Source organism: Balaenoptera physalus (genome assembly GCF_965194825.1).
Source record: "Balaenoptera physalus genome assembly, chromosome: 13".
NCBI classification, from domain to species: domain Eukaryota; kingdom Metazoa; phylum Chordata; class Mammalia; order Artiodactyla; family Balaenopteridae; genus Balaenoptera; species Balaenoptera physalus.
This window is the reverse complement of record NC_138892.1, coordinates 97,071,288-97,098,353: the sequence shown is the minus strand read 5'-3', so window position 1 is coordinate 97,098,353 and position 27,066 is coordinate 97,071,288. Positions and strand designations below refer to the sequence as shown.

The 27,066-nt window shown below is 41.5% G+C and overlaps 1 protein-coding gene across 1 annotated transcript in view; it reads right to left on the bottom strand.

Moving 5' to 3' along the window:
• GRIN2B (glutamate ionotropic receptor NMDA type subunit 2B) overlaps positions 1-27,066 on the bottom strand; it is a 651,979-nt gene that overhangs the window by 541,327 nt on the left and 83,586 nt on the right. The window lies entirely within an intron of this gene.

The following is a 27,066-nucleotide window of genomic DNA, read 5'->3' as shown; positions in this document are numbered from 1 at the left end:
TGGCTGATAGACTGACGCTGGCGAGTTGGTTCCTCTCCATGTGGGCTTGTACGCAGCACTTCAAGAGTCTTCCTGACATGGTGGCTAGCTTTCGCCAGAGCAAGAAGTCAAAGAGAGAAGGAGGGAACCTGCAATGGCTTTAGCCTCAGAAGTCATGCACCATTACTTCCACGGTATTCTATCATCATGTTGTTCACACAGGTCAGCCATAATTCAATGTGGAAGGAGACTACACAAGGTGTGGATTTCAGGAGGCCATCTGAGCAACTGACTACCACATCTGTGTCCTAGAAAAGGAAGTCTGAGTTTCTTCCTAGAGTTTTCTCAGAAGAACAAGGAAACTTTTTTCCCAAAAATCTCCAGAAAACTTTCTTCCTGCTGAATTGGTCCATCCTCAAACTAGAAAGTGTAACTAGGATATGGGATTGAGCTAAATTAAGCCTGTGCTACATACCACACTATTGGGGCTACACAGGGCAGAGGGGTATGGACACTCAAATGAAAATCTGGATGGATGCCAGGAAAATCTGGGGAGACAACATAATCTTTCCTAAATCCAGTGGCTTGACCCCAGGAACTTCTATTTCAGTAAATACCCTAGTATGTATGTCTGAAGAAATAAGGACTTATTTAAAGACATAACTACAATACCATTGGCTTTAAAAATTAAGTCCTTATAATCATCAAATGTCCAATTAGCATTTAAATGTTCCTAAAATATCTGATTGTTCAATATTGTTTATATGGTTTTGTTTGGTTTTTAATTTTGTTTTCATCAGGATCCAAAGTCCAAACACTGCATTTGGTTGACGCCTCTTCCCTTTCATTTAACCTATATACTTCTCCTTCATATTTTTTATTGCAATTTACTTGTTTAAGAAACCAGGTCATTAATCCTATAGAATTTCTCGCAGTTTGGATTTTGCTGAATGCATTCCCATGGTGTCATTTAACATGTTTCTCTGTCCCCTGTATTCCCTGTAAACTGGCAGTTAGAACTAGAGGCTTCATTAGACTTAGGTTCTGGTTTTTTGCCAGATATACTTTATTGATGGTGCAGTGTATGGCAATCTGCATTTTAACAAATTCATATTTAACAAATATGCCCTTTTTAAGTAAGTTATTTATTACCGATATTAATGGAATTGATATTGGATATTTAAATGGAGAGGGAAAAGCTCTGGAGTGTGATTGCAAAACTCTAGCATACGTAAGAATCGACTGAGGAGATTTATTTGAACAGATTGCCAGGGCCCACTCCTGAAGTTTTTTATTCAGTAGATATGAGATAAGGCCTGAGAATCTGCATTAATAACAAGTTCCCGAGTGATGCTGATGCTGTTGTTCTTAGGACCACACTTTGTGAAACGTCTTCTTTAGAACATGGTGGTTTAGAGAGAGGCCTTGACATCTGAAAACCTAAGATGGAATTCTGCCACCTGCCTGCTGAATGGTCTTGGAAAACTATTTGACTTCTCTAGACCTCAATTTCCTCATCTGTAAAATGGAGTGATAATAATACTCACCTTAGATACAGAGGTAAAACGATTAAATGAGATAATACCTGTAAACTTTAGTATTGAGCCTTGTGAATTGTCAATATTCAACAAATGGTAGTGGTGTTAGTATAATAATTATAATTATTATTATCAATATTATTATCCCTTTGCTAGTTTTATAACTTGCAATCAGGTCTTAAGAAATTATTTCAACATAACAGTAATGAGGAATCTGCCTGGGACACCTACTGGCCTGGAGATAGGAGTCTTTGGTCAAGTTGTGGCTGTGAACTATTTCAAAGTGGAACGTAGGAAAGAAAATGGAGGAAAGTTCTATTCTTATTCAGAGTCAGAGGTGTTCTTCCAAGTGGAGCAGTGAGAAACTGGCCCTTCCCACCACAAACACATCTGCCTCATAGACACTCAATAAATTTCCCAGTATCACAGATAAAGGGACTCAACTCTCACCCATCAGCAGAACAGTTTTAACATCGCACAGAATGTGCAGACACAAAGGCAAATGGACCAAAAAATCAGACAAAGATATTTACAAAAAATTAAAAATAAAAAGAGTGGCAATGAGTATTTTGGAGATGGGATTAAGAATATTTTTTTAACTTCATCAGTTATTATGAATAAATGCTGAGGATTCCCTGGGTCACTGTAACTTCCTTGGTTCCACCATTACTTGATTCGACTGCCAGCCCAAAGCAAAGCGAAGGGGACTCGAGCCAATGTGGGGGAGGACAGGACTGACGAAGGGAGAAGACAACACAGGAACAGTCATAAGACTTGAGCTGAGATTAGAAAGAGGTTACTAATCCCTAGCAAGGAGTGGTAGGTAGGAGGTTAACGAAATACATATATACATATATATATATGTAAATATGGAACTGAACTGGAAACTTCTGTTGGGGAAGTAATACGGAATAATGATTAAGGGTCAGCAGGTCTAGGTTTCAATTATGTTTCTGCTGCTCACAGGCTGTGTGCCCTTGAAGAAGCTGTACAATCTCTCTGAGTCTCAATTTTTTTCATACATAATGATGAAAATATTATTGTTATTAGTTATATTGTTATTACTATTATCATTTTGACAGGAGTATTTAAGGACTGTATATCCCGCCCAGGGTCTCTTATACCGTCATGATTCTCATTCAAGCTGAAGACTGTAACTCCCAATCATGGTGGTTGTAAATAAAGTAAAGGGAAAATAAACTTGCCGGTGGGAGGAAACACTCTTAGAGGTCATGGGCATAATAAATCTGCCTTAAAGAGGCAACTAAAGAGGAAGGAAGATGAAGGCATGATGACTTTGGGAAAGACTGTCAAAAGCAGTAAAGAGTCTGAGATTTTCCTCTACTCGCCAGCTGACCACGTAGCCCACCACAGTTTCCTGGACAGAAGACCAAAGATTTCTGGGTCAGACACAAAGGACTGTATTACTCACTGTGCAGTGAGCAATGTGAACATCAGCAGATTTGCCTCAGTTCCCCTTGCTGTCAAGTCCAACAGGGGTGACATGATGAGACCAAATGATACCTGCACGCACAGTTGGTTGCTTTACAGGAGAGGAATCCAGGACCTAAAGCCCAGAACACTTTTTGATCAGGCAGCAAACATTGCAGCAAGCAGAAAATAAAGATATTTAAAACGAATTTAAAATAAAAGGAGCAGTAATGAATATTTTGAAGTTAGTTAGTCCCCTTCCCTCTAGAGAACAAGTAGTTACAAGGTAGTCACGCTGCGGTCACCTAGACCTACTTAGTTGCCTGTGTGGCTAGCTACAAAAACTGTTCAGTGTCAGGAGATGGGTAAGCCTTGCAATCTAGCACACTCGGCAAGAATGTCTAGGAAAGTTCAAGGCCCATGGGAGGTTGCCTCTACCAATGGAGCACTCACACCTCCCGAGGGCCTTCTGAATCTCATTAAGTCTGCTGATGCTTTATTAATATTTGTATAGGTATTTTTTCATTTATTTAGAGTTGGAGTGGTCTATCATCAAGATAAGAAGATAAGTCAGTCTTTAGAATGCATAATAAAACACCAACTTTCCACATCTCTAATGTATACGAATATTATTTCAAATAACACAGGATACCTGGGGTTCAGATTCCCACCAGTAACCTCAATTCTGAAGTGCCTTTTCTAAGTTCCCAATAAAAACCCAGTGAAGACTGCTGATGCTCAAGAGAGACAGACTACGGCAACTTTAACTTTTTGTTGTCCTTGTGTTTCTTTTAGAATTCCTAAGCTACGTCATGTCATCTCAGCAGAAACTTATATATCTGAATACTGCTCTAGCTCTTTATAGAAATGCTTTTACAAACTATAATTTAATACCATGCCCTCGGGCTTCCCTGGTGGCGCAGTGGTTGAGAATCTGCCTGCCAATGAAGGGGACACGGGTTCGAGCCCTGGTCTGGGAAGATCCCACATGCCGCAGAGCAACTAGGCCCGTGAGCCACAACTACTGAGCCTGCGCTCCACAACAAGAGAGGCCACGATAGTGAGAGGCCCGTGCACCGCGATTAAGAGTGGCCCCCGCTTGCCGCAACTAGAGAAAGCCCTCGCACAGAAACGAAGACCCAACACAGCCATAAATAAATAAATAAATAAATAAAATTTATTAAAAAAAAAAAAATACCATGCCCTCTTTTTACAAATCAAAACTTGGCATAGCTAGTACTAAATAAAAAGCATCTTATTTAGTTGAAGATATGCCTACTATCTTGATCAACATCCCCAAAGATTCACAATATAGATTTTTTTTTTTTAATTTAGCTCCAGAAAGACATTTGTCCAATATGCTTATTCATAATCGATATGAGAGAGATGTAACCAAATGTGCTTCTCTTTTTGCCTTGGTTATAGGAAAACCTGAAACTAAGTCTTGAACTTAAAAGCAGACATTTCCCTCAGTCCAGAATAATTATTCAGTGCCTTTCATTGGTTTGTCTTCATCCTTGTATTTTTATTTCAGTGGTTTTAAAGAATTATGGTACATTGTCTCAAATCATTTTTTGAAAATAGGCAAAGTAATGAATGAATGAACAAAACTACCTAAGTTTTGGGGTTTTTTAAAAATTTATTATTGTTAATATTTTGCCAAAGTACCCATAAAGCTTTTTAGTTTAAGGCATAATCCTCAAATTCATTTAAGATTTACAAAATGTAAATTGAGCTTCCAAGAGTTAGTCAGCATGCCTTATATTATGAGTTTTCCTGACTGTGCTTTTATTGGGGTTTAATCAGAGACCATTGTAAGAAATTCTAATCTGAGTTCTAAGCATTTGACATTATTAAACAGCTGAACGAAAGAGAACATAAGAATTGCAAAGTCGAAAATACAATTATTTTTAAATTGAATAACATTATAAATGTAACAACATTGAAATGCTAAGAAGCATTAGGCAGCTCCATCAGTTCCTGCTTCACAGGCCTAAATGCAACTGGAGAGCAATTTCTGGGGAGCCAAGGGGATAAGGATCTGGTGTCCGTCCCAGGGCAATTCCCAGGAATAACAGGGCAGAAGTTCCATGGTACAGGTGAAAGACTCTCTGAGGGTTATGCTGCTGGCTGTTGGGTTTGCCCAAAACACATCAGTGATAACAGGTTGGTCATGGGCCAGTCATGCACAGACTCTCATCACCATGGCAAGGCCTAGAATGTGCCTGGAACTACTAAGGTGGGCCATGAAGGCCCCCCTCCTTGGGTACCACATCCAGCCCAGCACCTCTCACCTAGACTCTGCCTTGAGCTAAGCACTTCCTTAAGACCAGAGGAATGAACCATCATGAATGTGCTCAGCCAGAGAACACCCAAATCCTCAAAGGCATACAACCTGTTCCTGGGGCCCTAGATCTATCCCTGCTCTGTGGGTGGCCTGAATAAGGGTGAAGACTCAGCCATCAGTAAAGGGCAGCAAATATACCTTCTTGCTACAAAAGGAGGGCAGTCAACATCCAACCCTGTTTCCTGGCATCACCTGAGTCTTTAACGCCATCTAAGAATTTAGATTGGGGGGGGGGGAGTTAAATTCTCAAAAATAACTTCAATTAACTTTAATGATTTTAACTTTTAATTTTAAAAGTAAATATTTGTCATCCAGTAAATGGGTTACATTGTGTGGCGGCACAGAAAAACAAGTAACTTTGCGGTTGTTAACTTTGGAGCGGTAACTTTGAAGTGGTTGAGGAAAGGCCATCCTTGACAGAGGGAGGCTGCCAGCACAGCACCCTCTGCCAGGCGAAAGTGTCCCTACAACCTGCCTAGAGCTGCTGGAGCTGCATGCAGCAGAGTGACCCTCCAGGCTGCTGTGGCATCAAAGTAGAGCAGCTGTGGCACCCTCAGGGCTAATTCTCACGAAGTATACGTGAGAAAAAGAGAAGAGCAGGAAGCCAGAGCAAGTGTGAGAGGACGAAGGGCATTTTTCTGCTTCTCTCTCCTCTTTGCAGCAGCTGCTGTTCACCATGAGGGATAAGTGAGGAGGGCAGGCTGCAGTTTGTATTTGCTCTTCCCACCTCCCCTTTCATCATCTCCCTCCCCACCTCCACTCCAGACCGAGGACTTCATTCTAACAGGAATCTGCTTTGCTCTTGTAGCTCTTTCTACTAAAATATTAATCCTGCTAAGGTGCCAGCAGATGAGAGACAAGCCACAGCCTCTCCTTGAGACATCTGGATTTTCAAAAGGAGCCTCTTGTAAGGTAAGTCTTCAGTCTCCAGTGAGAAGGGGTTTGGATTTATCTGAAAAAGGACCACACTTGTTGGGGAGAGGTTTTCCAGGCACACCTCAAATTATGGTTGACCCTTGAACGACACGGGTTTGAACTGTGTTGATCCACTTATACATACATTTTTTTCAATAAATACGTACAGCACTAGAGAACTGAGGATGGTTGAATCTGTGGATGTGGAACCACTCATACGGAGGGCGCACTTTGGGACTTGAGCATCTGCGGATTTTGGCATCCACTGGCGGCTCCTGGAATCAATCCCCCCACGGATACCAAGGGACAACTGTACATTGCCTTGGGCGGGAGGGCTTTCAAATGGCTCTGTTCAGGTCAGACTTAGGGCTGTAGAACACTCCACAGAGAGCAAATGATAGCCTGAAAAGGTGACAATGCCTGTCTCTAACTCAGAGAAATACAAGATCTTATGTAAGAATGATCACTGCTAGGAAGAGGGCACTTTAATCTTGGAAATGACATGAAGAGTTGGTTGATTCAACTTGACAAATATGTATGAAGACCCTCTTAGGGACTATACCATGAGATACTGCAGTGTACAAACAATGAGAAAGCCATGAGGCTTACCCTCAAGGTGCCCAGTCCAACAGGGGAGACACACGTGTAAATAACGCAATGTGGTTGGAACCTGCTATAATAGCTTCACGGGAAAAGTGCCATCATCAGAGAGGGGAGAAGAAAGAAGGCTGCTTCATATATCAGTAAGTGCGAAAAAGGCATCTTCACTCTAGAAATGCTGAGATCTCAAATAATTTTTTTTTTCAATGAGGCTAGTAATAGATAAGGGAAAGAAATGGAGAAATGAAGCAAAAATGAGGTCTGTGATTTAAATACGACCTACTGCAAAAGGATTTTTGCTTTTGCCTTTTAAACTAGAAACCCTTTCAGACACATAATTATGAACTGTATTATAAGAATAAAAAATAAACAGAGCATGGAAGATGATAGTGCAAGTTAATATTAGAATTTAATATCCATGAAACCTTGGCCATTCAGTACTTTTAGGGTTAGGGCCAGGGAATCGGAAGGTGAACAGAAAGAGAAAATTATAATATAGAAGGAAAATCAGACGAAAGCATTACTGAATATTTCAATAGAAGTGGAACTAAGGCAATGGTACAAAAGTCAGAGCAGCAGAGGTAGATGATTTATTAACAGAGCTACTAAATTCTGTGTCAAGGATAATTCCAAGTTACAAAGACTGAAGTTAAGAGAGAGTGAAGTAGAAAATACAGAGAATGGGAAGTTTAGAGATCAGATTCTAGCCTTAGCTCCACTGCTAACAAATAAGGAGCCCTTTCTGGACCTTGATTTCCATATCTGTAAAGAGATAAGGTACAGTAAAGTCTCGCTAAGATTCCTTCCGTCTCATGTTTTTTTTTTTTTAAAAAAGCATGGATAAAGTGTAATACTCATCCATTTCATCTCAACAAATAGTGAGCACATAGCATGTGCCAGGCACAGGGGGACGCAGGGGAGAACAAGATTATACTCTGGCTGGGGAGAGCTCACAGAAGATGAGAAAGGGAAGGAGTAGTACTTGACAAGACTGTTAATTCCACTGTTGAGCGCTGTGGTAGCCAGCCTCGAAATGTCCCCCAATAATCCCTGTTTTGGGTGTTCACACCCTTGTGTAATTTGCTCCCACGCTGCACCAGGATTGGTCTACGTGACCAACGATACACAGCAGAAGTGATGGGAGGTCACTTCCAAGATTATTAGGTGATAAAAGACTGCAGCCCAGTGTTGGGTTCCCCCTGCTCCCCCATCTATCTGTACCTGTATCTCTAGCTCCAGTTTTCTTGGATCTCTTGCTCTGGGGGGAAGACAGCTGCTATGCTGTGAGCAGCCCTACGGTAAAGAACTGAAGATTCCGGTCATTAGCCACTGAGGAACGGAGGCCTGCGATAATCACCTGAATGAGCTTGGAAGCTCAAGCTTTTCCAGCCCCAGTGAAACCCTGAGATGACTGTAGCCCTGGATCTACAATGTGACTGCAACCCTGTGAGAGACTGAGTCAGAACCTCCCAGAAACTGCATGAGATCATAAACATTTGTTCTTTTAAGCTGTTAAATTTGGGGGATGATTTCTAATACAGCAGTAGATACTAATCCACACATGCATGGTTTTAGTTTCAGTTATTTAAGTGTTCACATACATAGAATTGTAGAACTGAGGCTTAAGGAGGTTAAGATAATACCACTAACAACAGAGCAGCAACTAGCACCAACGCCTTTTGATTGATGTTCAACGCTCCCTTCACTGTCCTGTGCTGACTCTCCATAATGGGTTAATCTCATGGATAAAGAAATAAGGTCTGAGTGGATGAAGTAATTTGCTCAAGATTCTACAGCAAGCAAGTAGCTGAGCCTCTGCACTAACCTACTGAACACGATTCCATTCTTTATAATAATCTTTTTCCTACTCTCAAGCTTCACTGACCTTGAGACAATTAGCTGAATGAAGATTAAAAGAAATAAGAGCTGTCCTTAAAGGGTAAACTAGGCGCTTGCCTCAGGCCTTCCCATTCAAGGTGAGCTCTATGTTGGTGATTTACACTTGGCAATATATTCATGCATTTATTCAACAAGTATTTTTTTGACACCTGCTTTAAGCACAGCAAAATCTGTGGGTTGTAAGGAATATAAAATGCTAGGACTTAAGAATCTAATTAGGGATAAAAGACAAACGTGATGAAAAATTACAATAAAGTCAGTATATGTTTGCCTGCTGAATGAACAGTAGGAACAATATATGCAATAAGCATTTTAAAAGAATTGCAGACTAAAAAAAATGGAAGAATAGAAGGAAATCCACTGCTTCCCCCGGTTAAAGTCATACCCCACTCTCAGGCAATGGAATTGAGACCTAGAAATCCCCATTCTTATCCCCTAAAAGCTCCTTTCTCCCCTAGGGATATTCCATTAATTACCATTACAAATATCATGGGCCTCTGCTTCCTCCCTCATTGTTTTGGGTGTGACCTGGTCTTCAGGCTAAGGAATTTGAACTCCTTTTCTATAATTGTTGAAGGTTTTTGAGCTAAGCTTGCAATGGGGATGAGAACTGACTGGGTGGCAGAGGCAGGGGAATTCATGTCAACACCCACAGGTTCATACAGGTCGGTTGGACAGGGCTGCCACCTTGTGACAGGCATGGGCAGTGTGCCCTCTGGAGTGGAGACTGGAGACTAGAAGGGGGTGTGGGAGCTTAGCAGTGCTTGACTGGCTGGCAGCTGAAGGCTTTTTCATGTCTGTCTTAAAGAGACCTTGCTTTAGCTTGATAAAGAGAAAATAGAGACAAGTGTGGGCCTTTTAAGAAGATCAATATGGCCCTAGGTTCTCAATATTTTTAGCTATCTGGCTCTCTTGTCACAATAAAGATACCAGAGGGAATTCCCTGGCGGTCCAGTGGTTAGGACTCCACGCTTTCACTGCCCAGGGCACAAGGTTCAATCCCTGGTCGGGGAACTAAGATCCCACAAGCTGCTCAGAGTGGACAAAAATTTTTTTAAACAAAATAAAACAGCAGGAAAAAAAAATTATTCTTAAAAAAAGTAAAAGATACCAGAAACTATATTTTACACATCCAAGGATACGTATATTTTCAAAGATTGTGAGGAAAAGACTGGCAAAAGTAAACAGGGAAAATTCCGAGCAGCAATGAAAAAAATATTTGAGCTATGCACGTTCTTCAAGTCAGCAGATGAACAATAGTCCCTCCGCCTAAAGGGCCCAGAAGCAGTTTGAATTTAATATGTCCCCCAAACATTATTCATCTTCTCCTTAGCACCTGTCCTTCCCTCTGTGTTCTGTAATTTGGTGAATGATACCACCCAACTCAGCCCGAAGCCAAGAAGCCATCCTAGATGCTCTCTTACCTCCTCCTCACCTCCCAACTGCACTGTCAGTTCTCCTCCCTGAATCTCTCTCCAATCTGCGTCCTCCTCTTCATATTTGCTATGCCAGTCTTGGTTCAAACGCTCATTCTCTCTGCCCCAGATCATCGAGCATGAAACCAACAGATGCTCCTCAAGGAGAGTGTTTGGTCCACGACTGTATTAGTCAGGGTCCCAGCAGGAAACTGGATCACATTCCAACATGGTAACTTAAGATACTTGGATGAAGGGACTTTTTACAAAGGTGTAAGCATGTTACCTGAAAACTGGGTTCTCCTCTTGTTGGGTGTCAAGCCAAAAGACACAACCAAGCCAAAGAGTGGGAGAACGAAGAATTTATTATAAATTGCAGCAAGTAAGGAGAACACAGGGGATCTTTCCCAAAGCAGTGTCTCCCTGAAAAACAAAATTGGGTAAGTTTTAAGCTAAGGGTACATGCATATTCATGAAGGGGCTTGGGCAGTCTGGTCAACAGAGTCCAAGCTTTAGTTGATTGAAGTCATCCAGGGTGAGAAAAGGTCAACATCATCATCATCCCTTAGGTTCCAATTGTTCTGGGGGTTGAGCGCCTGGGAGATTTAAATTCTGCAAAACAGCTCAAGAAGAGCTAGTTTCTAAAGACTTCAAGCTAGTCTTTACCATTGAAATAGAACTGGGAGTCTTTACGACTGATTTGCTATCTTTGTTATTGTTGCTTCTCTTGCTTGATAACAGTTTGTTCTTTTGTTTCCTTCAAATCATTATTACTGAGACCTGTTCAAGGGCAAGCATTGTGTCCAGGCTTAGATCACAAAATGGTTTAGGCCAAAAAGGGCTCTTCTTGTGTCAAGAAAGCCATGCCTGGTTCTCTTTCTCCTGGGACCCCCTACCCTATCTGCTTACGAGTAGGCTAAGGAAACTAGCAAGAGATGGTGACGCTCCCCTAGGCTAGCCACTGTCTGAAGCGACAAGAGTAAGGACAGAACTGTAGCTCTAGGACCCAGAGCCAGCTACGGCTATAGAAAATGGACCTCCCAGCTAGAACTGTGACCTCGCGTAGAGCTACTGGCAAACCAAGGCCCAGTGGAGGGGGGTGTGTAAATTTCCTGTCCTGTCTCTCTGCCTACCCTTGAATCTCCTGCTAGTGACTCCCATTGACTGAACCCAGCGAGAAACCAAAAGGCAGGGGACATTTTCAGAAGGTCAGCCTCCTAGAGTCAGGGTAGAAAGAGTAGAGAGTGGGTCTGGAGGGACAAAGAGAGAATACCCACAACAAAGCCATTTCACAGTACTCATTCGCACATTAGACATTTTTAAGAGAACTCTGGCAAAGAAATCTCTTCAAATTTGTTTTACTTGTTGTTTTCCTGATCTTTCTCCATCTAATCCTGCCCAGCTGTATCTACTTCCTCCTAACTGCCACTAGATATGCCTTCTTAAAGCACAGATTTTAGCAGGTTACCCCCACCCCCCCACCACCCCCCACGCCCCCACCCCCGCTTCTAAATCTGTCAATGCTTGGCATCATCCTTTGAATGAATGCCCCTCCCTAACCCTGTACCAAAACTCCACCCCCAGCGTACACAGATACCACACCATCACTGACTCCTACTCATCTCCCCAATGTCATCTCCCTCCCAACAGTTTATACTCCAGGCTTCCTGAGCTGCTGTGGATTCATGACCCCATGCTGTCTTTTTACGTGGAATGCTTCAGCGATCCTGAGACCTGCATTAACATGATCATGTGGGAGCTCTTCCAAAAAAACGTTTTCTGATGCACCAGACTGGATGACACCTATTTTTGTGCCCCTGCTGTACTTTAAGCCTACATCTGTTATAACATTCATCCATCACACAGTATTAACTATATGTATGCTATTTACCTCAATGAGGTTGAAGAATTTCTTGAGGTCAGGGGTCATGATAATACAGCCCTGTACCCTGGTACAATAGGTACTCAGTGAATGTCTGTTGAATTAAATTCCTCCTCTATGTAAGGACCACATGGGTGGCTGGCAATCGGAAGTGAGATCTTTCCATGACACGCACCCCCAAGTTGTAAGCAGAGGAGATTTCAAAAATGTCTACAACTTGGGTTCCTTGCATTTGGTGTATTATTCCAGCTTATAAAAGGCAAAGGATCAAAGTCAATGTCTCAGTTCATAGAAAACTTATTTCTTGAATAACTCCTAAATACCTGTCTGTAAATGCCAATACCAGGAATTGTGACTCCCCTCAAATAGATCAGAACACTAGTGCCCTGAGGAAACACTGTGCCTTCACAGTCTCTGCCTTTCTCTGCACTTCTTGCACTAGACTAATCATAAACTCAGATTTTCTCAGGTAAATCTGTACCATGAAACAGCTGGCCCATGGGGTCAGATGTGGGTCCAAACATTGCCAGATGTCCTGGAGGTATGACTAGTGTGCTGCAGACACCTTCAGAAGGGGTGAGAGTTGTTTCCACAGTCAGTTTCAGGCCTCACTGTAGTGCAGTGATGGGAAAGCACTAGATTACTGATCAGACAGAAAAAGGGCGAGGGGAATGTTTAAAACCCAATTCTGCCCCTTCTTGGCTGGGTGACCTTGGTCGAGTTACTCTATGCTTCTAGGTGTGTTTCCCCATCTGCAAAATGGGATCAAGACGGGCCTCACATGGTTCTTGTCAGGATTAAGTGAGATAAGTCAGAAAGAGATTATTAGTAAGGACCCAATAAATTTTTGTTTCCCCTTTTACCATCTTAATTATCTCCTCCTTTGAGAGGCTGCCTTTCTAATTTAGAAGGAGGCAGGTGACTTGGTTGGGTGCAGTGAGGTATGCTAGCTTGTTTGTTTAAATTTTTAAAAAATACTTAATTTCAAAGCTTCCTTATGGCAATACTGTGACAGAAATAAAACTAGGCAGTTGTTGCTATGCAACATCAAGTAGTTCGCTGAGGAACTGGATATATCTTTGCTGTTACTTATCTTTAGTTGAATTCTGAGCAACATTTTTCTGACTAGCCAGCGTTACCCTGTTCTTATTTCGTAAGGGGAAGCTGTTGCGGTGGGAAATCGAGGAGGAAGTGCCGTGCTGGGGGTCACTGGATCATGGCTGGTGCTCGGTCTCCTGAAGACTGGGCGTTTTGTGTCCTCTTCATTTTTTGTTCTTTTCCCTTAATCTGTTTTGCCTCCCATTTTCCTCACTATAATAAAAGAAGACAAGGGGGAAAGTGGAGGGGGGGTGGTGGTGGGATGAATTGGGAGATTGGGATTGACATGTATACACTAATATGTATAAAACAGATAACTAATAAGAACCCGCTGTATAAAAAATAAATAAAATAAAATTCAAAAACATAAAATAATAAAATAAAATTCAAAAAGAAAACATGCGGCAAAAGCCTCATGACATTGGGACTTCCCTGGTGGTGCAGTGGTTAAGAATCCACCTGCTAATGCAGGGGACACGGGTTTGATCCCTGGTCTGGGAAGATCCCACATGCCACAGAGCAACTAAGCCCGTGCGCCACAACTACTAAGCCCGAGTGCCGCAACTACTGAGGCCCAAGCACCTAGAGCCCGTGCTCCGCAACAAGAGAAGCCACTGCAATGAGAAGCCCGTGCACCACAACGAAGAGTAGCTCCCGCTCGCCGCAACTAGAGAAAGCCCGCATGCAGCAATGAAGACCCAAGGCAGCCAAAAATAAATAAATAAATAGATAAAAGAAGACAAAATGTTTCTTTTAGCCCTTTTCTTGATAGCAGCCTTCTCAGTTTTGGTTGGTTGTTGGACTTTGTCCCTTTTGGAGCAATAAGTATTAGAATTTATCTAAATATTTAATTATAGCCAGTCCATCCAATAAATGTCTCTACTTTTCACTTAATAAAAGACATACCAAAATTAATACAATGCCTTTTGTAAAATATTTAACTCTATGCTCTTGAAATATTCTTATCCTCACCCTGTGTGCTGGTGTGCAATCCTCATACCTTATATTTTCTTTCAGAAAGCTCCTTCCTAAAAAAAAAAACTCTTCCGTACAACAGACCTGCAGTAAAATTCCTAAATCTGGCTTATTCCCCAGCCCTCCCTCCCAACACCGACCCTTCCCTTTTTCCACATCCTCTTTTCAATCCAGAGCGCGCACTGACCACCCATTTTTATTCCTCTTCACTGACTCCTCTGCTCTCATCCAAGTAAGTATATGCTAGGCTTCATCTGACCCTTCCGCTGTTTCCCATTCTGATCTCAGAGGCACTAACTTGTTGAGATTCTGCGGAGGTGCAGAAAAGAGCACACAGAGCTCAAAGCCGGTGGGGGGGGGGGGGGCGGTGAGATATTCGGAAGGATCATGTGACCAGGTGTGAGGAAAAATTTCCAGGGTTAGGGGGCATCATGGGGAAGCGGTTAGCATTCTGAAGAAGGTGTTTTGCGCTAGAAGCCGTTACTCTTGTGCTGAGAGAAACGAGTAAACAACAACAGGACACTCTAGGTTTTTTGTTCTTTTTGGCCATACCGCATGGCTTTCATTTCCCCGACCAGAGATGGAACCCTGGGCCCCTGCAGTGGAAGCGCGGAATCCTAACCGCCTGACCGCCAGGGAATTCCCAGGATACTGTAGTTTCGAAGGAATGCCAGGGTTTTCATGCTGATTCCTGACCTACCCCGATTCTGCCCCTTCTCCTGCCGGTGTGTCTACCCCAGCTGAAATATATTTACCTGTCCTCTGCCTCATTCAGCTTTCCCAGGATCAACCGTGTAGAAGATAAATAGGACTGAGAGGGACCTCTGAGAATATGAAGTCTAACTCGCTGATTCCAAAACCTGAAGCCCAGAGACTAGGAGAGATCGGCTACAGTCACACAGCTTGCTGGTCACAGGCCCTGTCTCTCCAATTAATGGACTGATTGGCTACACCAGAGGTCAGGAGGGTGGCCTTGTTTTATTGTCTCATTCATGTCTAATTAATGACTACAGAAGGGAGAAATCTTTTTAGTCTTGGACGGAGGGGATGGAGACCCAAAGCAATAATGGGCATAGTTCCAGGCTCTAGGGACTGTTGGTGAGTTTTAAATCAGACAACACGAACAAGTTCCTGTTTCTCTTATCAGTGTATCTTGCCCTATGGCCTTCCACACACTTTCATGTGGCAAACATGTATTGAGCACCTGCTCTTTCCACATATGGCACTGGGCACTAGGGTGCAGAGAGACAAAGAGTAAGATTCTGCCCAGCCCTCAGAATGCTTGAGGACTAACGGCTAGACAAAATCTCAAATGAAATAGAACAAAAGACAGAATCACGTGGGAAATGCTTATTTTCACACAGAGAAAGAATGATTTAATCCTCCCTGTGAGGAAGAAGAGGTCAGAGATGGTTTCACAGATGAGGTGGCTTTTGAGCTGCGTCTTAAAAGGTAAGTATGAAAGTGACAAGCAGGCGGAGAGGAGGGAGCAGGGCATCTGTGCAGCTGAGGCAGGCCCAGCAAACAAAGAGAGGCAGGATAGGCGGGCGTCTGTGGTCCCAGGTAAGAGGGGCTGTGCCCGCGCCGTGGGTGTGTGGGAACCGGAGGCGGGAGGTTAGACTGAGCACACAGACCAGGGCTGGACCGCGGTAGGCTTTGCACACCCAGGGCACGGGTTTGATTATCAGACCCATTTACATATTTCTCGTCCACTTGGACAGGAAAAAGATTTGCAGCTGTGGCATTTGGACTTTGTGAGCCACGGGGAGTAAAAAGGTTTTAATAATAAGAGCGTTGTGACTGGATTTGTATGTTAGAAAGATTTTCAGATTTTCACAACTGACCTTTCAAGTGCTAGGTGGAATGAGTTAAACGTTGCATCTTTCCGAGGGTGAAAGAACTGTAAAAGGCAAGCTTGTATTTACAAAGTGGAGAATATTTCAAGAAGACTTAGCTTGTTATGTCTGTTGAATTCTAAATAACAATGGTTACGGGTTAGGATAAGACCTAAGGATGAAGAGCACGTCATCTTTTCTGCTGCAGGAGTCCTTTGAAACTCTCCTAAGCTTCTAATGCCATTAAACCTTACAAAGTCTTATTTATAATACACAAAGTGACCCCCTACCTAGACAGCCAGATAACAGAAATTGCTAACATTTGTATAACTCTCTATATTCATTAAAGACTTTAATTCTACTTTCTGTCTTGATTCCCACAACAATTGGATAGATCAGTGTTATATTTGTCTCCGCTTTACAGATGAGGAGACTGTGAATCAGAAAGATAAAGTGGCTTGCCTAAGGTAGCAGTTGGTCAGGGGAATGGGGCCTGAGTTCTCTGACTCTACATCCTGATGTTCTTTCCACTGCAGCTTGCTGGTTATCAGTAGGGTGACAGCCAGACTACCTTCACAGAGATGAGGGACTGTCACCTGCACCAGAAGCTGCCCCCAGTTTACTGATGACCTTGGTCACGTCTTTACCCATCCAGTAGGAATACTCACCTGCTCACTGATTGTCAGGATGTTGTAAGAATATGATACCAGGACTTCCATGGTGGCGCAGTGGTTAGGAATCTGCCTGCCAATGCAGGGGACACGGGTTCGAGCCCTGGTCCGGAAAGATCCCACATGCCGCCGAGCAACTAAGCCCGTGCGCCACAACTACTGAGCCCACATGCCACAACTACTGAAGCCCACGCGCCTAGAGCCCCTGCTCCACAATAGGAGAGGCCCCCTCAATGACAAGCCTGCGCACCGCAATGAAGAGTAGCCCCTGCTCCCACAACTAGAGAAAGACCATGCGCAGCTACGAAGACCCAATACAGCCAAAAATAAATAAATAAATAAAGTTTATAAAAATAAATAAATAAAAGCTTTGCTTTTAAAAAAAAAAAAAGAAAGACTATGCTACCGCTCTACAAAGAGCAGAGTACTAGGCAGGCGTAATGCTCATCTGTATTCACTTGGTACAACAGCCTAATCCCCAAAAGCTGAGAAACCATCCATATGTTAGAAATGACAGCAAAATATTTTCCCCTTGAACCTCTGTCACACGGAGAAGGGAAAACAGAAATAGGTCGTATCTCTAATGTGTTCCTCTTCCAGATTACAAAAAGGGAAGGCACAATTTTACAACCAGTCATAGTGACACATAAACCAGGCATTTAAAAAAATCACTTATAAACTAGCAAAACAGTGGGCAAAGTTACTTCACCTTTCAGAACCTGCGAGGCCTTATCTGTGAAATCATGGGGTTGGACCTGATGAACTCTAAGGTCTCTTCCTGTCCTAAGACTGAATTATTCTATGCATAAGTGAAACAGGTTCATGTAAGATCTGATTAAGATCTTCTTGAACCTCCAGAGGTGAATACTGGGAATGCAGTTTTTAAAGCCTACTTCTTGCCGTGAGCCTCACATTACTGCACCCTCTTCTCCAACTTCAGAGACAACAGAGCCCAAACTGATTCATAAACAGCCACAAGAGGAAGACCAGAGGTGTGAGAAGATGACTCCTTGGGTAACTCAGCAGCCTGAAGAGGAGCTCTCCTCTTTCTTCTCTCGCTGTAGTAGCTACAAGAAGGTAAGAGTCCCCAAAAGACAAACAACCCAGTTTAAAACAATGGGCAAAGGACCGGAATAAACATTTCTCCAAAAAAGATATACAAATGGCCAACAAGCACATGAAAAGATGCTTCACATCATTAGTCATCATGGAAATGTAAATCAAAACCACAATGCATGAGATCTGACTTCATGCCTACTATGATGGCTATCATCAGAAAAGGGCACAATAACAAGTGTTGGCAAGGATGTGGAGAAATTAGGGCCCTGCTACGCTGCTGGTGCAGATGCTGTGGAAATCAGCTTGTCAGTTTCTCAGAAGATAAATATAAAATTACCGTATGACCCAGCAATCCCTCTCCTAGATATACACCCAAAAGAATTGAAAACAGGAACTCAAAACATATATTTGTATGCCAACGTTCTTTGCAGCACTATTCACAATAGCCAAAAAGTATGGATAAGCAAAATGTGCTATATACATACAATGGAATGTTAATCCACCACAATAAAGAATGAACTTCTGATACATGCTACAACACGGATAAACCATGAAAACATAATGTTAGGTAAAATTAGCCGAACAAGAAGGACAAATATTGTATGATTTCACCTATATGAAATACCTAGAATAGGCAAATTCAAAGAGACACAAAGTAGATTCAAGGTTACCAGGGGATGAGGGGAGGAAAACAGAGAGTTTTTGCTTAATGGGTACGGAGTTTCTTGTTTGGGTGATGAAACACTTTTGGAAATATAGATAGTAGTGACGGTTGTACAACACTGTAAATGTAATTAAGGCCACTGAAGTAAACACTGAAAAAAGGTTAAAATAGCAAATTTGTGTTTTTATATATTTTACCACAATAGAAAAAAAAGAAGGGGGCAGGACTTGCCCCCATTGAGTGTGTAAAGCAAAGACTGTTGCTCACCATCCAGTTCTCCAAGGATCAAGTCAGTACCCACTGCGGTCGCTGACCTCCAGCACACCCTGAAAGGAATTCAGGACGAAAAACAAGATAAGGCACTCTGTGCTTTGGAAAAACACCCTTAGATAGTTAGGGATATTTCAGGCAAAAATTTTAATGAACCCAGATTCCTACATCTTCCCATACATAGAAACTCACTAAAACTATTAGCTGAGAAATCTGTTCCTCATGATGTATACGTGATCGCATGCATTCCCTAGCCACAGTCATATATACATAGTGGCTTCTTCTCCTACCTCTTCGGAGCAATCCCCTCAGAGCTACTGAGAGGCTGTTTCCCAGGCAACAGTCCTCAGTAAAGTCCCTGAATAAAACTGAAACTTACAACTCTTACACTGTACATTTTTCTTTCAGTCAACAGATGTCTAAGCAGTCTGAGGCCACCAGGCTTGTTGACCTGCCACCAGTGCAGGAGAAAGAACACCACAGAGCAGGGCACCAGGGCATAGCCTGGTTGAGAGGGGCATATGGTCCCCTTGGGTTCCTGTTTCCTGAGGCATGCAGAAGATAGATTCCACAAGTGGCTATAGACCCCGAGTAGGAGGCCATGAAGGGCAGATGGCCATGAAACTTACAAAGGACTACCAATGCCAATGGAGCATGCAGGATGGAGACGTATCAGCAAGGCTTAAAGGGATCCCTACTGCTTCCACTGGGCCTTCAAGCAACCAGCCAGAGCAGTGAGAATGGTCAAAAGAAAGGTAGGAAGAGGTCACCGTCTGTGTCCCTTATGCTTGTCCCTGACTCAGTCTCAGAGAGGTAAGTAGGAGGAGGAGAGGGGAAGATGAAAGGGAGCAGATGATGCCAGGTGCCTCTAACCTCTAGATCCCTGGAACTACTAATCCAACGTGAACTGGCGGGGGGGAGGAGGAGGAGAGTTTTGAACTAAATATCAGATAGATGTTTTTAAATGAAGAGATTGGGGCTCACAGATTGAAATGAGACTGCTCTGAATAGCCCAGAGTGACTAAGTACAAGGAACCAGACTGAAATATCCTTAGGGGAGCTGGCTCCCAGGAGGAAATGGTGGTTTAGCAGAGCAAAGCTGGTAGAAGTTATTGGACAAATAAATCACTCATATTTATACCACAATGAGTTGAGTCTGTTTAATACACAAGTTACATACTGTGGGAGATGTTTGCCAGTGTTCTCCAGTACCCATTCTCTCCATTCCTTCATAGTAAGAGGACTTGCAATTCTAAGCTGAACAAATATCCACTCAGAACAGAGAATACGTTTTCTATCCTCCATTCCAACTAAGTCTGAACACGTGCCTAGATTCTGGACAATTGATTAAACGTGGAAATATGTGGCAGCTTTTGGAGACCTCCCTCAAAAGGTCACTGTCTTATATCCTTTGCTTTCATCCACTTTCTTTTTCAAGTATTCCTCCACTCTGCATCTTAAGATGTTGACTGGGGCTCTAGCTAACATCCTAGATCATGAGGATAATGGTTGAAACCTCAAGATGGCAGAGGAGTAAACTCTAAGAATTCTTGACTCCTGGAAACTTCTAGGAATAGAACCACTACACACCAGCCCTGGAGAGCCTAACTTTTATACGGAAAGCGGGGTGGTCTATATTTTTAAAGCCACTGTTGTTTTAGCCCTCTGTAACTCACAGCTGAACCTAATTCTATATGAAACATGAAAAATATATTATCACAAAATAATCTAAAGCTAAAATGTAGAAAAAATAAGAACTACATGGTACCTCTTCACCTCCGCTTAGTCAAAATAACACAGATACTAAAAACAAGTATTTATGGAGACCTTAGGCAAAGAATTTTACCAGAGCTTCATAAGCGTTCTTTCTCTAGTTTTCTCAATTGCAGCCACATAAATAGGTATTACTGTTCACATCTTAGAGATGGAGACACTGACACTTAAAGAAGATAAGTAACTTGTCTAAGGTCACACAGCTAGTATCTGTAGAGCCATGATACAAACCCAATCTGTCTTACTCCAGAGCCATGCTCTTAACCACTACACATCACACCGGCCTAAACGTTCTTGCAAAGATTTATCTGTGTGGAGATCTGGGATAGATTGAACTGCAATAACATTTCATAGAATTTTTATAATATATACAGAAGGGATTTGTTTGGTGTTGGGTGGTGATGATATTTTGTAATTAATAAAACAACAAAAAGTTGTTGTAGGTTTTGCTATCTTGCCTACTATATCTCATACTACAGGTCTACAATACGGTTGTTTAAATAAATTGTAAATAATTAATTCTCAGTCTGCTTATAAATTAAGAAATGCTGTACTATAATGTGAACCCAAGAATATGTTGGAAGACAGCCATTAAAAGATGTATAACATTGAGAAAATGCTGTGATAACAAACCTACAATTCTGGCCAAATAGAGCACATAAGTAGCTACTTGTGATAAATCAAACAAAGCAGATTATTTGAGCTTATTTGTATTGCTATTGCAGAAAGTAGAATTTCTCTGAAAAGGTTTTAAAATTTCACTACCTTTGATAAAGAAGCTGAAACATTAAATTGGAACATTAAAATAAGACATTAACCTTTAGTGACCAATTAGTCTGTACATACTGGTTAAATATTTCTGAGAGAGTGCTGATTCTAATTTACTGGCATTGCTTCAGAAAATGGTTTTCAGGAATATTCATCAGAGAACCAATAATTCCTTACACTGAGTCCATGCCATAGTACTGAGATTGACATATTGTAGATGTTTAATAAGTATTTGACAAATGAAAGAATAGGTTGATCAAGGTGAATTGATGGTGATTGGGTGGATGAATGGATGGATGATTGAATAGATGAATATGAATGGTGCTTTACCAGCTTCAAGTAATTTTTATAGGTATTCTATCACGACCTTCAAAAGCCTCCTGTGAGCAATATGGCTGAAAGACACCCCTCACTTGTATTACCCCTTCAACGACAACAATTTGGCATACACCCACTAACAAAAATGTCTTTGTGGGAGCTGTGGGATCCAGCACCATATGCCAAGGGACCTGGGAGGAGTATCACCCACCCAGGCACCAGGCAATAGGCATACAGACCTTGGTGCCAAGCTGTGGACTCTGCAGTGGCCCACAGACTGACTCCAGCCCCTCTCAGCTATGGTTCAGGAGCCCCTGGAGAACACTGTCTTAGATAATCACCCATGGATAAGAGAGCCTTTGTGGAAGTCCAGAGGTCCGGTGGAGAAGTTCCAGCAAAAAAAAAAAAATATACACACACACACACACACACACACACACACAAGTATATATATATGTATACATATATATATACATGAATTTGGATGCATTGGAGATAGTAAGAGGAACAATTTGACTTTACCCATGTCACCCCTCCCCCAAGGTAGCACAGCTCAGTGCCAAGAGAGACCATCTGCTTCCTACTGAAGGGGAGAGAGCGAGTATGTGAGTGAGTACCTGGCTTCCACAGACGTGCAGGACTCTGCCAAAGAAGTCTATTTCTCTCTCACCCCAGCCAGAGTACTGAGTCATGATGTGCATGACTAGGAGGCATGAAGAGGCTGGGAGAGTGGCAGACAGAACTCTGGCAGGGCATCAAAGGGATGTGGATCCTACTAAAGGCATCATGGACTCGATCAAGAAGCCCTCGCATGAGCCACTGGGGCGCTCTGCCCATGGATCCCCCCAACTGACCCATGGGTACCTCCAAAGCTCCACGTGCCTCACTTACACACACCCCTACCCTGTGGCTGGATCTCTGTGTGCACTCCTGATGGCAGCAAGCGCTTGCTTTGGCAGATAGCTAGTGAGCACACACAGACAGGTGACCTAAATCTGCAGACCAGGGAAAGACCACAAACTTAATAAAGCTCGAGAAACCAAAAGGAACACCTCTCAGTACCTTGCCTGGTACACTGCAGGATCAAGAGAAGGTATACAAGCTTAAGAATTCTGTCACAAGAGGGATCAAGTGAAGGGATGGAAAAAGATACTCTATGCAAATGGAAACCTACTGAGCAGAGGTAGCTATACTTATATGAGACAAAATAAATTTTAACTCAAAAGCTGTAATAAGAGACAAAGAAGGTCATTATATGATGATAATAATAATAAAGGGATCAATTCACCGAGGGGGTATAGTCATTGTAAATATATATGCACCCAACATCAGACCACCTAAGTCTATTAGGCAAGTACTAACAAATCTGAAGGAAGAAATAGACAACAATACAATAATTGTAGAGGATACCAATAACTCTCTCAACAGTGTACAGATCACCCAGACAGAAAATCAGTACGGAAATGTTGGAGTTAGGCCATACTTTAGGCCAAATGAACCTAAGAGACGTAGACAGAACATTCCATCCAACAGCAGCAGAAAAACACATTCTTCTCACATGCACACTGAACATTCTCCAGGATAGATCATTGATAGATCATAAAACAAGTCTTAGTAAATTTAAGATTGAAATCGTATCAGATATCTTCTCCAACCACAATGGCATGAAATGAGAAATCATAACAGGAGGAAAGCTAGAAAATTCACAAATGTGTGAAAACTAAACAACACACTTCTGAAGAAAAACTATAATCCTGCAGCCTGTGCAACAAAAACCACATACACAGAAAGACAGACAAGATGAAAAGGCAGAGGGCTATATACCAGATGAAGGAACAAGATAAAACCCCACAAAAACAACTAAATGAAGTGGAGATAGGCAACCTTCCAGAAAATGAATTCAGAATAATAGTGAAGATGATCCAGGACCTCGGAATAAGAATGGAGGCAAAGATCGAGAAGATGCAAGAAATGTTTACCAAAGACCTAGAAGAATTAAACAACACACTTCTGAACAACCAATGAGTCAAGAAGAAACCAAAGGGAAATTAAAAAAAATCTTGAAACAAATGCAAATGGAGGAGCTTCCTTGGTGGCGCAGTGGTTGAGAGTCTGCCTGCCGGTGCAGGGGACACAGGTTCGAGCCCTGGTCTGGGAGGATCCCACATGCCGCAGAGCAACTAGGCCCGTGAGCCACAGCTGCTGAGCCTGCGTGTCTGGAGCCTGTGCTCCGCAACAAGAGAGGCCGCGATAGTGAGAGGCCCGCGCACCGCAATGAAGAGTAGCCCCTGCTTGCCGCAACTAGAGAAAGTCCTCGCACAGAAACGAAGATCCAACACAGCCAAAAATAAATAAATACATAAATAAATAAATAAATAAATAATTTTTTTTTTAAAAAAAGAAAAAAGCTGGCTTAAAAAAATGCAAATGGAAACACAGCATACTAAAATTTATGGAATGCAGCAAAAGCAGTTATAAGAGAGAAGTTTATAGAGACAAATGCCTATGTTAAGAAAAAAGAAGGACTTCCCTGGCAGTCCAGTGGTTAAGACTCCACGCTTCCACTGTAGGGGGCGTGGGTTCAATCCCTGGTCAGGGAACTAAAATCCCACATGCTGTGCAGTGTGGTCAAAAAAAAAAAAAACACAAGGGGGCTTCCCAGGTGGCGCAGTGGTTGAGAGTCTGCCTGCCAATGCAGGGGACACGGGTTCGAGCCCTGGTCTGGGAAGATCCCACATGCCGCGGAGCAGCTAAGCCCGTGAGCCACAATTACTGAGCCTGCACGTCTGGAGCTTGTGCTCCGCAGCAGGAGAGGCCGCAATAGTGAGAGGCCCGCGCACCGCGATGAAGATGAAGAGTGGCCCCCACTTGCCGTAACTGGAGAAAGCCCTCACACAGAAACGAAGACCCAACACAGCCATAAATAAATAAATTAATTAATTTAAAAAATGGAAAAAAAAATACTGCATTATACCATTGTGACAATTAATAAACTGATTTATTAAAAAAAAAATTAAAAAAACAAACAAACAAACAAAAAAAAAAACAAAAAAAGAGAGAAAGATTTCAAATCAACAACCTAACTTTATGCCTCAAGGAACTAGAAAAACAGGAACTAACTAAGCTCAAAGTTACCAATAGGAAGGAAATAACAAAGGTCAGAGCAGAAATAGAGACCGGAAAAACCATAGAAAAGATCAATGAAACTAAGAGCTGGTTTTCTGGAAAGAAAAACAAAATTGACAAACCTTTAGCTAGCCTAAGAGAGAAGCCTCAAATAAATGAAATTAGAAATGAGAGAGGAGACATTACAACTGACACCACAAAAATACACAGGATCATAGAGAGATTACTATGAACATAAATTGAATAACCTAGAAAAAATGGATAAATTCCTAGAAACATGCAACCTACCAAGACTAAATTATAAAGAAACAGAAAATGTGAACAGACCAATAACACATAAGGAGATTGAGTCAGTAATCAAAAATTTTTCAACAAAGAAAAGCCCAGGACCAGATGGTTTCCCTGGTGAATTCTGCCAAATATTTAAAGAAGAATTAAACCAATCCTTCTTAAACTCTTTCCAAAAATCGAAGAGGTGGCACACTCTCAGACCCATCTTACAATGCCAGAATTACTCTGATACCAAAGCCAGATATGGACACTATAAGAAAAGCAAACTACAGGCCAAAATCCCTGATGTATATACATGCAAAAATTCTCAATAAAATATTAGTAAACTGAGTTCAACAGCACATTAAAAGGATCATACACCATGATCAAGTGTGATTTATCCATGGAATGCAAGAATGGTTCAATACATGCAAATCAATAAATGTGATAAACCACATTAATAGAAGGAAAGTTAAAAATTATATGATCATCTCAGTAGATGCGCAGAAAAAGCATCTGACAGGATACAACATCCTTTCATGATAAAAACTCTCAACAGTTTGGGTGTAGGAGGAATGCACTTCAACATTAAAAAAAGGCTTTATATGACAAGCCCACAGCTAAAATCATAGTCAATTATGAAAGGCTGAAAATTTTTCCTCTAAGATCAGGAACAAGACAAAGTTGCTCGCTCTCACTACCTCTACTCAACATAGTACTAGAAGTCTTAGCCAGAGCAATCAGGCAAGACAAAGAAATAAAAGGCATCCACATTGGAAAGAAAGAAGTAAAATGGTCTCTGTTTGCAGATGATATAATCTTACATATAGAAAATCCTAAAGACTCCACCAAAAAACTATTAGAACTAATCAGTAAAGTTGCAGGATACAATATCATCATACGGAAATCAGTTGTATTTCTATATACTAAAAACAGTGTATCTGAAAAAGAAATAATAAAATAATTAGAAATAAATTTAACCAAGGAGGTGAAAAATCTATACACTGAAAACTATAAGATCTTGATGAAAGAAATTGAAGAAGACACAATTGGAAAGATATCCATATTCATGGGTCAGAAGAATTAATATTGTTAAAATATCCTTACTATCCAAAGCTATCTACAGATTCAATGCAATCCCTATCAAAATTTCAATGGCACTTTTCACAGAAATAGAAAGACAACCAGAACCATAAAATTCAGACAGAATCATGAATGACCCTAAATAGCCAGAGCAATTCTGAGAAAGAAGAACAAAGCTGGAGGCATCACACTTCCTGATTTCAAACTATATTACAAAGCTGTAGTAATCAAAACAGTACGGTACTGATACAAAAATAGACACACAGACCAACAGAACAGATTTGAGAGCCCAGAAATAAACTCTCACATATACGGTCAACTAATATTTGACAGGGAAGCCAAGAATAATCAGTGGAAAAAAAGATGATAGGCTCTTCAATAAATGGTGCTGGGAAAACTGGATAATCATATGCAGAAGAATGAAAATGGACCCCTATTTTACACTATTCACAAATATTAACTTGAAATAGATTAAAGACTTAAATATAAATAATGAAACTGCAAAACTCCTAGAAGAAAAAATAGAGAAAAATCTCCTTGACACTGGCCTTGATTTTTTTTGTATATGATATCAAAAGCACAAGTAATAAAAGCAAAAATGAATAAGTGAGACTACATCAAACTAAAAAGCTTCTGTACAATAAAATAAACAATCAACAGAATGAAAAGGTAACCTACAGAATGGGATAGAATATTTGTAGACCATCTATCTGATAAAGGGTTAATATCCAAATTGTATAAGAAATTTATACAACTCAATAGTCAAAAGAAAAAAAGAAAGAAAAAATTTAAATCCAACTTAAAATGGGCGGAGGAACTTAACAGACATTTTTCCAAAGAAGACATACCAACAGGTACATGAAAAAGCACTCAACATCTAATCATCAGGGAACTGTAAATCAAAACAACAATGAGATATCACCTCATACTTGCTGAGATAGCTATTATCAAAAAGACAAGAAATAACACGTGCTGGTGAGGATGTGGAGAAAAGAGAAACCTTGTACACTGTTGGTGGGAATGAAAATTGTTACAGCCACAAGGGAAAACAGTATGGAGGTTCCTCAAGAAGTTAAAAATAACTACCATATGATCCAGCAATCCCACTTCTGTGTATGTATCTGAATGAAACGAAATCAGGATCTCAGAG